This window comes from Ochotona princeps, chromosome 5 (genome assembly GCF_030435755.1).
Source record: "Ochotona princeps isolate mOchPri1 chromosome 5, mOchPri1.hap1, whole genome shotgun sequence".
Lineage (NCBI taxonomy): Eukaryota > Metazoa > Chordata > Mammalia > Lagomorpha > Ochotonidae > Ochotona > Ochotona princeps.
In genome coordinates this window covers 80,444,981-80,461,306 of record NC_080836.1, presented here as the reverse complement: position 1 = coordinate 80,461,306, position 16,326 = coordinate 80,444,981, and the positions used below count along the sequence as shown (strand labels likewise).

General features: G+C 41.0%; 1 long non-coding RNA gene across 1 annotated transcript in view; it reads left to right on the top strand.

Moving 5' to 3' along the window:
• Positions 1–15,498, top strand: part of LOC131480396 (uncharacterized) — a 144,488-nt gene extending 128,990 nt beyond the window's left edge. Inside the window, exons 2-3 of the long non-coding RNA XR_009245494.1 lie at positions 13,784–13,932; positions 15,418–15,498. This is a non-coding gene — a long non-coding RNA (uncharacterized LOC131480396). The remainder of the gene's footprint in view (positions 1–13,783; positions 13,933–15,417) is intronic.
• Positions 15,499–16,326: the final 828 nt, after the last annotated feature.

The following is a 16,326-nucleotide window of genomic DNA, read 5'->3' as shown; positions in this document are numbered from 1 at the left end:
TTTAGTATTTCAGAGGTTTGGCTGAAGAGCACTGTTTTAGAAATCTGACCCTTGATGCACCCAATTTCCCAACCTACTAATAGTTTTGGCTACTGCTTACATCTTGATTCAAAACTGCTCCACAACACTATGCAGATTACAGTGTGGAAAGACAAGCTCATTTAATTCATCTTGTTTGATTTTCCTAATTTTCCTGTTGCTCATTGATTCTCTTCTGCAGGTGGAAGAGGGTGGGTGGAAGAGCTGACCCAGAACCACACCCTGAATTGTCTCTCAGCCAATCACAGATCTGAGTCGGACTGTTCTTTGATGTGTGGAGTGTTTTTCCCCCCTCACACCATCAGTGTGGGAAGGAAACAGGCCAGCTCTCGTGGGAGCGTTGGCTTATAATGCAGACTGAAAGTGTTTTGGAAAAGTAACTTGGCAAGGAGTCAAACTAATAAGTGGAACTGCTTGTCTGTAAGGATTGAAAGAAGACTTTCTGGGGCCTCAAGAGTTTGTGGGAAAGAGAAGTGGGGAGTGCTAAGGTGAGTGTGTCAGAGGGAGCTTTGTAAAACACAGTACTTGAAGTCAGTGCAGTGAGAAGGATTCCTTGCAAATGGATCCCTTGCAAATCAGAAAGGAGTGTGTATAAAGAAAATAATCTCAGAACTTTAGTCCTCGCTAACTCTGGTCCTATTGACTTACCTACTGGTTATTATGATTCTCTAGTCTGGTTTTATTTTAAAAGCAGGAGGGAAGAAAGAAATCAAAGACAGTCTAGTAGGCAATGATAAGCAAAGATCAGGTAGTCTCTCAAGAATAGTCATGGGGCACTTGAAAGTGTAAGAATAGAAGTAAAAAGGTTATATATAGCAGAAAATGATGACTGAGCCATGCAAAACAGAGATGGAAAAGACCAGATTTATGTAAACAATATTTGGGCAGGAAGGAGTCCTCCCTCCAAGGACCATTAATGTTGTCTTTGAGACCTGGAAATTGAGGCTATAAAAGACATGGAATTGAGGACATGCAAAAGAGTCTCTGAGTTCCAACAAAATGAATAGAGGGCAACTGTAAAAAGGGGTAAAGTTAGCTTAGGGCTCTGAGTCCAAAACCCAAAGACGCACCAGACACTGGTTTTCCAAGAACAATAGTCATAACCACACACATACAAACTCAAAAGGAAGATGAATTTGAAATATTTAGGGAAGAAGGTTCAGACCAGGCTCTTTGCATTTTTTCCAGATGTTAAAGAGACTGTACTTTCCCACTCCAAGCTGGTGCCTCTGTAAAGTCCACTAACAAAGGGGTGGTCCATTTGAATGAGCTCCACACTACTGTAAAAACAGTAAATACTAATTAAATGTCAGTTATATGCCAAAGCAATTTGGGGACGTATAGAGAAGAGTGGAGAAGACAAAGTTTTCTTATTCTCTGGAAATGGCCTAACGAAGAGATGAAGTAAGAACATGGGCATTTCTGCAGAACAGAAAACGTGGTTTGAGACTGCTATGAATTGAATACGGTTTGTCCCCACCAAAACTCATGTTAAGATTGGATTCCCAATGTCCTGGCATTGAGAGATGGTGGAACCTTTAAGAAATACTTAGATCATGTAGATTCCATCCTCATGAATATATTATCTTTCCTGAGAGACTCAGGTAGGTTTCTTGAGGTTTGATTAGGTCCAAAGGAAGTGAGTCAAGTCTTGCGGGACTGGGTTAGTTACCAAGAGAATTGGTTGCCATAAAGCAAGGGTGCGCCTAGAAGTTTGGCCTCATGCACCTGCTTTCCACTCTTGCTTGCTCCCTCACCATGTGAACCCTTTCACTACAAATCCCGTATCAGAATCTGACCAGAGGCCATGCTCTTGGACCCACAGAGCTGTAAGCTACAGAAACCTCTTTTCCTTATAAGCTACATAGTCTCAAGTATTTTGTTACAGCAACAGGAAATAAACATTCATTTAAAAAATTAAAATGAGCAAACCAGTGAGAAGTGTTTTTTTTTTTTTTTTTTTTTTTTTAGTCCAAATAGGACGTTACACCTGAGTCACAGGCTTTAGTTCTAGAAATTATTGATTCAGTTTGGATCTCTTTATAATTTTCAAACATATTTGTGAAAGCAGTCACGTTTTATTTTACTCAAGGACTCTAAGGGAAAAGCTATCTTACTTGAGAAAAGATAATTAATCTTGACAGTAGCCATATCAACAAGCACCAGATTAATGAGTTTTTCAGCAATTAAATGCATTTATTATATGTAGTAAAAGATGGATATACAGCATGACTGAATGACATGAAGATACTAACATGTAATTTTCAGCATTTTTCTGGATTTGGCTCAGTTAGAAAATACAGATAAATTGAATTGCAACTATAGTGTCATTGTACTTTGGTGTTTATTTTTATTTCCCATTAAGATGTGGCATGCCAACCTATTGAGGAATACAGTTACCGTGGAGGGACATGATCAGGAGCAGAGATTTTTATAAGAAGTGGAGTGGGTCAACGTGATGCTTACAGAAAAACAATGTAGGTGACTTGAAGAAACGATGGGTCTCTGGGAATGCAGATGTTTGTATAGAAATGACTCTAAGAGCTTTGGAAGTCTGATATGTCCAGGCAGTGCTGATAGTATGAACTAGGCTGAATGATGGTTCTCAGGTTCTAACCTCAGGGAGCTCAGGGATATGGAATACTGCCAGTGCTGCCCGCAAGTCTAGGCAGGGAGTCAGTATTTTCTTTGCTTGTTTTGTCTGATGGCAGGACATTTATATGGAGGTATAGTGGTAGTGTGACTAGAAAAGTAGTCTTAATTATTCTCATCCCTTAACCTATGTTTCTGAAATTATGGTTTTGTGTCTCGTTCCATCATGAAGGGAGCCTCCCTCCCCTCCTATTCTTGAATATGGATTGGCCATGTATTTTGTTCTGGTTAATTAGGTTTGTATGCTTTCTAACAGTATTTTACTGCTGCGCCTTGCACGCTTGTGCTCTCATAACTCTGTCATCATTCAGGCTAGTCTTCTGGAGAGTGAAGAGCCCCATGCACAGAGCCAGGACATCCCAGTTGTCTCCACTAAGACAACCTGAGATCACCCAGTCCTTCCTAAACCCACCAAATGGCACAGGTGCATGAACACATTCGGTTGTAATCAGTCATGTCATGCCTGCAGCACCAAACTACCTGAAACACCCATGTACTCACAAAATTTGTAAAGCCATTATATTTCAAGTCACTGAGTGTTTTTAAGGTTTATTTATTTTTATTGAAAAGGCAGATTTACAGAGAGCAGGAGAGAGAGAAAGATCTTCTGTCCACTGGTTCACTCCCCAAGTGGCCGCAATGGCTGGAGCTGGGCTGATCTGAAGCCAGGGGCTTCTTCTGGGTCTCTCACATTGTTGCAGGGTCCCAAAGCTTTGGGCCATCCTTTACTGCTTTCTCAGGCCACAGGCAGGAAGTTGGATGGGAAGTGGAGCAGCTGGGACACAAACCAGAGCCCATATGAGATCCTAGTGCATGCAAGGTGAGGATGTCAGCCACTGGACTACTGCAGTGGGTCCCAAACTACTGGGTTTTAAGGAAATGTCTCACACATTATAATTGTGAGAAGAGGTATCTGTTATAAATATCTTGGACAGAATTCAGGTTGCAGGCATATAAGAGGTAAGAAATAGAAACTGGAGGTTGTGTACGCTGTTGATAGGGAAACCACATGATTGGAAAACTCTTTATTGGGAATTTTATATGGAGAAGAATTCTAAAAATGGCTCCTGGGCAAGAAGAGAAAAAAGACTCTGCCAAAGAGTTATCAGAACTGTTGGGGGTGATGTACTATGTGGAGGCATGTCTGAAGCTGATGCATAAACCATTACAGCACTAGAATAAAATGGGAAAAAGGACATTTTTGCAGAAAGGTCTGTGTAGAGACATTTCTCAGAAACAAAACCATATAAAATGATGAAAGTGGATTGGAGGGTGTTATGAGGATCAGGTGAGTGTTTGGTACAGTGGCTAAGTTGCCACTTGGGACCTCTGTATCCTTTAATGGAGTGCTTTGTTTGAGTCCTGGCTACTCCACTTCCCATCCAGCTTCCTGCTGGTGTGCACGCTGGGAGAGTCCAGATGATGGTTCAACTGCTTGGGGCCCTGCTGTCCAGTGGAGCCATGGCCTCTTGACTGAACTGTCTCGGCCCTGGCTGTTGTGGACAACTGGGCAGTGAACCAGCATGTGGAAACTCTGTCTCTCTGCCTTTAAACACATTTCAATATGTAAGTAAAAATTTTAAAAAGAATGAACAAGAGAAGATAATGTTAATGAGAGTTCTTCTGAGATGGTAAAGGATGGATCTATGGATCAGTAGAATGGAGCAAGGGCTTTTCTAGCAGGGATGGACATTCTGTAGACCCTGGTCATACTGAGCAGAAGAGAGCGGTGATTTAAGAGAGGGGGTGATGATACCAGAGCTATTAACATCCACTCTCCAATGATAATATCATGAAGTCAGCATTTGCAGATATTCATTAACTCTGTGAAATTCCTCTGTAAGATTCAATTACACATTTTAGGCTGGGAAGCAGCCAGAGAGCCAAAAATAACATGGCTATCATATTGTCTTATTCACGTTACAGTTGAGTGACTTTAGATATGAAGTAGTTAAATAACTTACTTGAAGTCAAACAGGAAGCCTGTTATTAAGTTGCTGAAAGACCTCAGCTCTGCAAATAAACTTCTGATCCACTAACTTTTCACCAAATGAGTTAGAAGTCAAGTTAAGTCCATTTATTTCTGTTTTCATTGACTTAACCAAAAACACGCTTTTTTCCTTTTTCCTATAGGAGGCCCGATATATCTATCTCCATATAACTGAAGTAGTATGTGCTTTTCCATCTTGTTCCTTGACTCCTTTTTTATTTTCTACATCCTTTACCTCTTAAATATTTTTGGGATATTCACATCCCATGTTGGAGGGTTTTTTTTCTATGTTTAAGGTAGTTCAAGGCTCTATCACAAGAAAACAGCCAGTTTTTCCTGATCCACACTGGTTTTTTAATGGACTAAAAACATGGCAATTGTCAGTTTAAAGAGTTGAAGCTCTGAATTCATAAGAGAAATCCCTTGATTTGCAGGTAAGACCTGGACATAGAAGGTGATCCCCATGTTTCAGAAATATTTTGGGGTGACGCCCTTCTTTTAGGAATATATTTATTTGAAAGTCAAACACACACACGCGCTCTTTCTCTCTCTCTCTCTCTCTATGTGTGTGTGTGTGTGTGTGTGTGTGTGTAAATTCACTCTCTCTTACATATATAAATATCTTAGACAGAATTCAGGTTGCAGGTCCATACATATGAGAGAGAGAGAAAGAGATATCTTCCATCTACTATTTCACTCTTCAAATGGCCGCAAGGGCTAGAGCTGAGCCAGTTTGAAGCTTCTTCCAGGTCTCTCACAGGGGTGCAGGGTCCAGCCTCTTGTGTGTTCCTAGGTACATTAACAAAAAGCTGGCTAGGAAGTGGAACAACTGGGACTCAAACCAGCACCCAAATTGGATTCCTGGACCTCAGGTAGGAGCTTTACTGAATATGACACAGAGCCAGCCCCAGGAATTCACCTCTGAAGGCTAAGATGATGCTTCTCACTGGAGGCTTAGCCTTCTTCTGCAAGGTCATCCCTCAGCTTGGCTCATTTCCCTCTTCTTGGTTGGCCCAAAGTTATCAAAAAACACTCCAGAGCTTTTCCACCTCCTAGTTCTCTACAGAATGAGGGTTGGATACTTTACTAATCAACCAGTCTAACACCTCAAAATGTACCATTTTTCCCTATATTTTTACTAGAAAAAAAAAAGAATACAAAAGCTAATGAATATTAATGGCCATATGTACTCACCTATGAAGTGACATTGCACATGAGATGCGTTCTAGTTTTCAAAGCAAATGAGAGTGAGAAACTGGGTAGAGTAAAACTGGCAGGAAAGGAGAGGAAGGAGAAATTAGGAAATGAAAGTGACAGCACTTTCGTGGGAAGGAAAAAACAACTAGTAAAAGAGAAGATGTGCAGAATGTAGAGAGACAATGGGTCGGGCAGAGTGTCAGACACATGGGGAAAGTATCCTGATTTTCTTATTTCGTAACTGGAAAGGTTGCATTTCCTGTGTGGATATATACACCTGTGTGAGTTTTTTGAAAAGATTCTGTGAGATGGAACATCAAAACATAATTTTATTTGGGTACAAAGAGTTTTGAAACTCTTGCAGAGATGTTTCATGATGCGCATATTCCATGAATGGAAGAATCATTGTGTAGTTACACACATATGCCATTATCATGGCAACAACTAGACCCCATCTCATAGGTGCGAAATGTAGGTGATGGTGTATGAGTTTAATTCTTACCCACAACTAGGAAGCAGATCTGCTTGCTTCTCTGCTGTGGGACATAGGGCAAGCAAGGGCAATGCTGAACCCCAGGGCATGGGGGAAGCTGGCTTGAGCTCCGGCAGTTTGGTTTTGGCCTGGGTGGGAAGACCACAGAAGCTTGGTGATTTCATCATGATGCATGATTTGATATTTTCAGTTGTAATTGTTTTATGTATTTTAGTTTGTTCATTGAATGCTGCTTAGACCCCAGAGGGCATAACAGAAACACAAAACACCCCCTAAACCCCCACCCCACGCCCCCTACAAATATACAGAATGAAAAATTAAAAAGAATCCCAGTTCTTGCTCCACCCCGACTCCTTTGCAACTCCTGGGCATTCCAGTCACTGAATGCTGTTGTCTTCCTCAAGGACTGTGCTTCGTTTGACATCTCCACCATGCTGCCCCCAACACTCTCTCTCTCTCTCTATCTTTGCCTTTGTCTGGTTTTGCTTGTTAATTTTGGTTGCTTACAAGGTTGCTCTGCATTTCATCTCATGCCTATAGCATGGAGCAACCACATCTTTTGTTTTCTTTTTGGGGGGATTTATTTCAAACATCTTCCCCATCTCTAGCCCACAGCCTAAAATTGCTGCTGGTTGTTCAGGTTGCTGGCTTCTGCTGGGGAAGCCCAACCTTCTCCCACCCCCACCGTCTACTGCACTTTTCACTTTTTATTTGCAATTCCTCATTTGTTTCTCCCCACTGTGCCTCCGTGGCCCTGCTTCTCTTTTAAGTCCAGCTTGTAGTCTTTTCATCACATTGCCTCCACCTGAAAGGACACCTATTTTTTTCCACTCCTCGCTTAGATTTATGACCCTTGTCAGGCCTGCCTGCCATGGCCTCTGACAGCCCCTGCCTTTCCTAGCATCAGATTCATTGCTATTCCTAAGGTCCTTTAAGATTTTAATGCTAAGTCTATAAATTTCATTTCCTTTCTGCTTTAACCTTTCTTTAGACCTTCCCAGTGTCGTATGGGATGTTCCCCAGGCCTTGATTTGCAGCTCTATTCCTGTGCTTTAGGGCCAGTTGGGGGAGGCAGGGGTTGGCTTGAAAAGATGGAGGGAGAAATGGGGAAACCAACAAATGAATTTAGACTTCTGTCAGTTCCAACAATTCTTCAGGCTTTGATAGGAATTGATGTTTTTCCTTCAAAGCTGAGATTTGCTGAAGACTTGTGGTGGCTTTATATTAAAATAGCATCTGAGAGTTAAAAAGAAGGAGGGGCTTGCTGAGCAGACATTCAGCCTCCCTTAATAAATGCATCTGAGCTTACATTTTCCCTCTCTGATGTGTCAGCTGGGGATTCGTTTCCATTTCCAACACACATGGGCACTGCTTAAATCACTCTGATTTCTCTCCCAGGCAGACTTCTGCCCAAGAAACTTTTCACACCTTAAGATAATAAAGCCCCCAATTGAGAAGGGGGTGGAAATGGCAACGGGCTTGAAATTTCAGGGGAGAAGAGCAGGTCACTGCAGAAAAATGAAGATCTTGCCAGTCCAGGGATGTACAGCGAGTACTTTGGAAGTAGGATTCTTGAATTCCTTTTGCCTTTCATTGTTCTTGCAGGTGTTAACAGCATTGTTGGCCTGGATTTTCCTTTACTGTGGTTCAGGGTAGCTGTAACGGGGGGATTGTAGGGTTGGCAAAAGATGTGGGAGGAGAGAGGGGAAAAAGGATTTTTGTGTCCAAATCACTTTGTTTACATTGCTTGTTCAATCTGAATTACATTCAAGTTGACAGTAGAAGTACAAAGAGCACAGTGTTAATGGACGCTGTAACATGTGACACACATGGAGGTCTTCCCCAGGCCAGACTGAGTGAGGCTGAGACTGCTGTGACATGACGGCATTGGTCTGTCACAGCAAAGGCCATTTCCTTCTTGGGAATCCTCTGGGTCACTGATCCCACAGGCTTTTTCTTCAAATTCTGGTGTCATTCTTATTTATTTGTGCTGATATTTCTTCACACTATTGTTCCACTAATCTTCAGCTGAATCTCCCGCTCTGCATCCTCTATTGCTATAGTTTTAAAGGAGCAAATTTTATAAGCCAACTTTAGATGGTTTGGAATTCAAACAACAGCAGTTCTGTTAAATGGAGAGGCTGGCAAGGACTATCTTTGTCAGTTCTACTTTCCTCTAGGTGTACAGTTAGATGGCAGCTCCCAGTCTCCTTTACAACTATACAGCTTGCTGGTCATGTGACTGAGTACTGGCCAATGGAGTATAGTCAGGAATGATGTATGCTGCTTCCAGGACTGGCCAACAAAATTCCCACGTAGTCCTTCATGTTCTTTTATCTTCTTTAAATTTTGTTTTCCTTTTTAAAAACTATTTTAATTTCATTTGATAGGCAGATCTACAGAAAGAAGGAAAGAGAGAAATAACCTCCATCTCCTTGTTTTGCGACGGTGAGAGCCAAACTAGTCTGAAACCATGAGCTCAGAGCCCAGAGCCAGAAGCCTCCTCTTGGTCTCCCACATGGGTACAGGATCCCAAGGACTTGGCCCATCCTCTGCTGCCTTCACAAGCAGGGATCAGAAGTGGAGCAGCCAAGACACTAACCAGCATCCGCATGGGATGTCAGCGCTTGAAGATAGAGGATTAGCCTGTTGAGCCATGCACCAACCCCATACTTTTTTCTTTTATTGCAAAATATTCAGTGGACATATAAAAATTGCACATTTATGTGATGTTTTGTTATAGGTAAATATTGAGTAATGTCTAGTCAGGATAATTATATTTATTTTTTCAAGCATTTAACATTTCTTTATAGTGAAACCATCCAAAAATTCTTTTTGTGGCTTTAGATAGCGATATATACAGGCAATTAACATGATAGATTTTCACCTCACAGTGCAACAGAAACCTAGATCTTATTCCCCTCTAGTTATAGCCTAATATCATCAGTCAACCTTTCCCAAGTCCTTCCTTCACTTTCCTCCCTAGACTCTGATAGCCAACATTAATTTTTTGGGCTTCTATGAGATCACCTATGAGTGAGATCATGTGACATTTTTCTTTTCATGCTGGGCTTACTTCACTTAACATAATGACCTCCTGTTCCATTCATGCTGTTGAAGATGACAAGATTTCAGCCTTTTTTTTTTTTATGACTGAGAACTATCCTATTGTGTGTAAGTAACACATTTGCTTTCTCCACTCACCAGCTGATGGACATTTCCTGGCTGTTGTGAATAATGCAGATGTGTCTTTGATAGATGGATTTTATTCCCCTTAGCTATATAGCCAGAAGTGGGATTGCTGGATTATAGATTGTAGTTCTATGTTTAGTGTTGTTGAGCAACCTCCATACTGTTCTTACACTAACTTATATTTCCACTCAGAGTGTGCAGCGATTACCTTTTCTTTACATCCCTGCCAACTCTTGTTATTAATTTGTTTTCTTGTTAATAGCCAATCTTTTTGGAGAAGATGGTATCTTATGGTGGCTTTGACTTAATTTACATTTCCTTATGATTAGGGATGGTAAACTTTTTTTCATGTAATCATTCGCCCTTTCTATGTCTTGCTTTGAAGAATGTCTGTTGAGATATATTGCCCACTTTCAAGCTGAACTGTTTGTTTTTGCTATGGAGTTGTTTGGATTTTTTGTATGTATTAACCACTGGATATTAACCACTTGTCAGATGTACGCTTTGTATTTTCTCCCATTTTAAAGGTTGTCTTCATTCTGTTTTCTTTGCTGTGCAAAAGCTCTTTTGTTTGATGAAATTCCATCAGTCTATTTTTTGCTTTTATTCCTGGTGCTTTGGAGTCTGATCTAGGCAGTCTTTGCCAAATCCAATGTCCTGAAGTGTTTTTCCTGTGATTTCTTCTAATAGTCTTGAAGATTCAGGTCTCACAGTTATGTCTTTAATCTGTCTCGAGCTGATGTTTGTAAATAGTGAGAGGTAGGGGTCTTCTGCATGTGACTATCCAGTTTTTCCAGCACCATTTATTAAGAAGACACTCACTTTGATCTGTGTTTTTTACAGGATAATCAGGGCTAACTTGAGAGTGAATAGGATCACATTCCTTAGAAAAAGACCCCTTTCTCTAAAAAAATAGGAAAAACTGGTGGAAACGATATTACTATTTAGGACTAAAAAATGAATTTGTTTTTTGTTAGAAAAAGAACTGTGGTACATTGCATTATAAGTCCCAATTCTTCACAGCCCTCCACCATTTTTTTTTAATTTTATATTTATTTTATTTATTGGAAACAGTATTAGAGACAAAGGGAGTAGCAGAAAAAGGAAGGTCTCCCACCCCATGGCTTAGTCCCCAAATGGCCATAAAGCCAAGGGCTGGGTTACAATTTGGCAGAGAGGAAAAAGAAACAGTTGCATGCAGAAGAAGCCAACAGCATGAGGAGGTCTTGATTTGTAACACGCTTCTCTCCTAGGTGTTAATTCTGAATGAGTCTAGGATTGATCGTTTCTTAGAGTGACGCCCCCATGACATAATTCCCTGCTACTAGGCCTTACCTCTTGAAGGTTTCATCACCTTTTCATAGTGTCACCAGGGGACCAAGCCACTGGCACATAAAACTTTGGGAAACACAGTCAAATCATGTTTAGACAATGGAAGCTATTGAGTTTTTAATACCCGAGGTATAACTCACATAAAATTCAGCATTTTAAAAACTATGTTATAGATAGTACATACATAGTATTGCACAACCTGTACCACAATCTATTTCATAATGTTCTCATCACCTCCAAAAGACACCCCACACCCATGGACAGTCAAACTCCACTGTCTCTTCCCACAAGTCCCTGCCCATCACTAATCTGCTTTCTGTTCCTATGATTCTGCCAATTCTGAACTTTTCATATGGATAAACTCACAGAGTACGTGTCATTTTGTGTCATTCAGCATAGCAATGTTCAGGTAATTTATGGTGCAGCGTGTAGTATGTCATTTTTTTTTTTTTTGCTTAAATAATGTTTAATTGTATAGATTTATTCCATATCAGTACCAAGGGAATAGACTTTTGGGTTGTTTCTTCCTCTTAACTGTTATGAATAGCATTGTTCTGTGTGTTCCTATCAAAATTTTCTGTTATTTTTGGTGTTTATCTTAGGGTAGAGAGGCTGGGTCAGTTGATAATTCTATATTTAATTTTGAGGAACTACCAAACTATTTTCCATAGCGGCAATACTGTTTTATATGTCTACGAGGAACTTAGGAGGGTTCCCATTGCTTCATATCCTCACTAATACTAGTTACACTACTCCTCAATGTCTTCTTTTAAAAATTATGGCAATTACTCTAGTGGGTGTAAAATGATACTTCCCTGTAGCTTTGATTTGTGTTGTTCTATCGCTTAATGATGTTGATATGTATAACTTCTTGGGAATAATATCATTCAACAATTCTAAAAAATTATTTTTCTTTATTTGAAAAAAACCCTCTTCCCCAGACACACAGGTATTGTGCTAATTCATTCAGATGCCCTCAACAGGCAGAGCTGAGCCAAGCTGCAAGCAGGAGCCAGAAACTCAACCTGGGCCTCTCATGGGGGTGGCAGAGACCTGGCCAGATGATGAGCCATAACCTGATGCCTCCAAGGCTGTGAATGAACAGGACCTGGAATCAGAAGTCTAGCCAGGACATGAGCTTGGGCATTCTGATAGGGATGAGGGTGTCCCCAGTAATGGCTTAACTGTTGTGCCACATGCCCACCATGGTTGTTTACTTTTTTATTACTGAGTTCTGTATATGACTACTAGATCCTTATCAGAACTGTGATTTGTAAATGGTCTTTCCCATTCTCTGAGCTACCTTTTTACTTTCTAGATGATGTTTTACTTCTTACATGTAGCCATTGATCCATTTTTCTAAAAAGATTTATTTATTTTTATTGGAAAGTGAGATTTACAGAGAGAAGGAGCTAGAGAAAGATTCTCTGTCCACTGATTCACTCCCCAAGTGGCCACAGTGGCCAGAGCTGAGACAATCCAAAGCCAGGAGCTTTTTCTGGGTTTTCCTTGTGGATGCTGGGCCCAAGGCTTTGGGTCATCCTTTACTGCTTTCCCAGACCACAAGCAGGGAGCTGGATGGGAAGTGGGCAGCCAGGACATGAACTGATGCTCATATGGGATCTTGGTGCATGCAAGGTGAGGATTTAGCCACTGAGTGATTGCACCAGGCTCCATTGATTCATTTTAACAAGTTTTATATTGGACAAAAGTCTAATTTTGTTTTCTTCTTTAGTCATATAGTTATCCAGTTGTCCTAATGAAAACCATTGAATTTTGGGTTGCTCCTCACATACTGTGTGGTAGAAATAGCTAATTGCTACATAGTTTGCCCTTTCTACTTTATATATTTTTTATGATTTTTTTTTATTGGGAAGTGAGAAATACAGAGAGAAGGAGAGACAGAGAGGAAGATCTTCCATCCATTGACTCACTCCCCAAGTGGCTGCAATGGCCAGAGCTGTGCGGATCTGAAGCCAGGAGCCCAGAGCCTCAGGTTCAGGGTCCCAAGGCTTTGGGCCATCCTCGGCTGCTTTCCCAGGCCACAAGTAGGGAGCTGGATGAGAAGTGGGGTCATTGGGATTATAACTGGCACCCGTATGATATCCTGGGGCATGCAAGGCGAGGACTTTAGCCACTAGGCTCCTGTGTCAGGCCCTCTGCTTCAGATTATATGCACTCTTATTGCTGATGTAGCCTGTGTTTTGGAGGTGTTAAGCTGAATCACCATGTGGGGGGCTTACTTCGAATGAGGAGGTAGGGTGTGACTGTACTCAGAATGATCTCACATCTCTCCTGATTCCGGATCAGCTTTGCAAAAAGCTGACTACCAGCCATTTTTCATTGGATAGACAAGGCTCGTGAATGCTGGGAACAGTCAGCCTACTAAAGCCTATATTCCTGGTGTAGCAATCATTATTAAAACCCAAAGTGACTCTGTTAACCTTTCAGATTAGAGCCCTCTGGCCTTGGATTTTCTCTTCCTTCTGTCAAGGGCCCAGAATGGAATTGGGGGTGTTGAGCGGCAGCCTCTTCTGAAAGTTGGTGAAAGCTGAAGTGTCCTTGAACTTTCTGATTCACTGCTGAGTACAGCCACACATGCTTTCATTTATGCTGCATTTCTGTCTTCTCACCTGTAAGATGGAGGTAGAATTGGATCGTAAATCAGGGAGTGTTGGCAGGAGTTAAGGAGTAGATAGCATCTGTGGAGCAAGCCCCCTGAACTGCAGGATCAAACAATCTTAACCTGTGAGATCCTCTTTATCTCCTGGCTGGGTCCTCTTCCACAGCCTTGCTGACCCTGATTCACTGAAGTGTAGGGACAGTTCTTTCCCTGAGGATCAGCCCTGGACCTGTGAGGATGGTGCTGTTCCCTCTTACTCCTCCAGGGGGAGCACCAAAAGGCGAAGAGGAAAAGTTTCCTCTCTGGAAAGCTTTGACTGGGAAGGGGTGTGAATCAAACCAGAAGACTGGCATGTGGCATTGCTAGATCCTGTAATGTGTGAGTCAGAGACACCCTGGAGACCCGTTACCTGAGGTAAATGAGGGAAAGGTTCATCACAAATGGCATGAAATCAGGCGTCTCTCTGCAGTTCCTTCATTATATAGTCTGTTTAGAGAACGACATAGAAGGAAAACAAATGTTTCCTCCCTAGTTTTCCCATTCTTCTTTATTATTATCAAAGTTGAATTCAATTGCTCCGCTCTTCCAGCTTGGGCATCTGATGATGACATAGCTGATTTATGATGGAAAGCCTGGAGGTGACTTATTTATTCTCCCCATGTAAAGGATTAGCTGTTTCTACTTTTAATGGATTTTCATTGCAGTGTGTTTATCTATTTTTAGATGGATTGAAAAGTCCTCTGACCTCTAATATCATATCACACAAACCTATTTGCAAATCACATTAAACGTCTGAATTTAAACTGATGAAAGCAAAGAAATGAAAAATTATAATACTGAGCCCGTGGCCTGAGAGATTTTTCCTAATTTATACTCTTACATCCCAGAAGGAATGCATAGATTTGACAATAGGCCCATAGCCCAAGACTGATTTAATTTAGCCAGTATAGGGGTATAGCTCTCCAGGTACCATTCCCCATCCCGAAACAGCAGTGTCCCACAGTAAGTAGGGGTCAGTCTCTGAAGGATGGAGGACAGGACTGTCTAAGAGGTTGACTTGTCAGGACATCAACTTCAATCACAGGGCATTGACAGGTGAGCAAGCTTAAGTGAACAAGAGATGGGTTTCGTGCTGCTTCAAAGTTGGATCAGTCTAACTATGTATCTATCTATCATATTTTCTTTTCTTTTTTTTTTAAAGATTTATTTTATTTTTATTACAAAGTCAGATATACTGAGAGGAGGAGAGACAGAGAGGAAGTGGAGCCGCCGGGATTAGAACCAGCGGCCATACGGGATCAAGGCGAGGACCTTAGCCACTAGGCCATGCTGCCGAGCCCCTATCTATCATATTTTCTTATCTATTCTGAATAGAAGAAAACTTTACAGTAAATCTCTTATCAAACCTTGTTCCTAGTCCATTTAATCTAATTTTTTATTTTTTGTCATGGCAGTTACATCTCTTCCAAATCCTCCCACAGTTTGTTTTAATGTAAAATAACTAAGTCCATGTTTTCATCAACCTCCATTTTAGTGAGAAATTTGGGATGCTTTATTCACTATCCATATGTAGTTTTGTTTAACATGGAAATATTGGAATAAGTATTGTGGCATAGAGGTTATGTCCCTATTTGCAATGCCTGCATCCCATACTGGGGAGCCAATCTGAGTCCTGGCTTCTCTGCTTCTGATTTAGCTTCTCATTAATGTGTTTGGGAGGCAGCAAATGGTGTTCCAACTGCCTAAGTCTGTGCCACTTACATGGGAGCCCTGAGTGCAGTCTGGCTGCTGTGGCCATTTGGGTTGTGAACCAAGAGGTGAGATCTCTCTCCCTCTCTCTCTCTCTCTCTCTCTCTCTTGCTCTCCTTGTTTTATTATTATTTTCTTCTGCTTTCCCAGGCACACCAGCAGGGAACTGAATCAGAAGTGGAGCATCCAGAACTTAAACTGGAACCCATATGGATGCTGACACAGCAGGCAGACAGCCCACCACAGCATGGCACAGACTCCCTCACTCTCCTTTTAAGTAGATGAAAATAAAGATAAAAATTAAACTTATCAATGTATTTTACAGATTTTGTCTAACTACAAAGAGATCTTCCTTATTTGAAAGTTGGTTCATTGCTGTAATTTTTCCATTTTGTGTATCTACTAAGATTCATCTAGTAAGTTCCTTGTTCAAGGACATTGCTTATTTGTTTTGCTATTTGAAACAAGACTGCAATGAATAACTTTAAACATTCTGCATGGCACATGGGTGTGAGCTAACCTGTAGGGTAAACTCTGCAATACAGTTGCCATTGTAATTGTAATTGATTGATGTTTGCTAATTGTCCTCAAAGTCTTTGCCCTGCTTATACTCCCATCAGCAATGCATGAGTGAGGCCATGATCTTTTACTGTGTGTGAGTATGTGAGGTGTGTTTTAAATGTTTGTAAGTTGTGATAGAATTTAAATAAGAAGGATGGGATGAGAGGCATGTGTAAAAGGCCCTTCTTAATTTCCAGAAGGTGAACAAGAAGATGCAGTAGCTCTTGATAATAACTTTAATAGCTAATATTTATGTAGCATTTACTTTGTGCTTAGCTCTAATTGCTTTACTCTATTAGCTCATTATAAAATTAGGCATGGCTCATTTCCATCTGATTTTTAAAAACAGGTATTGAGCATTTATCATGTGCCAGGCACTCCGCTAGGTATTGGTTGATATAACTGTTGATGACAGAAGTCCTGCCAAGTGTCAACAGAAGGGGAATTTGGGGGCAAGCTCTTACTCATACAGATTGAGACTACAAAAAAAAAAAAAAA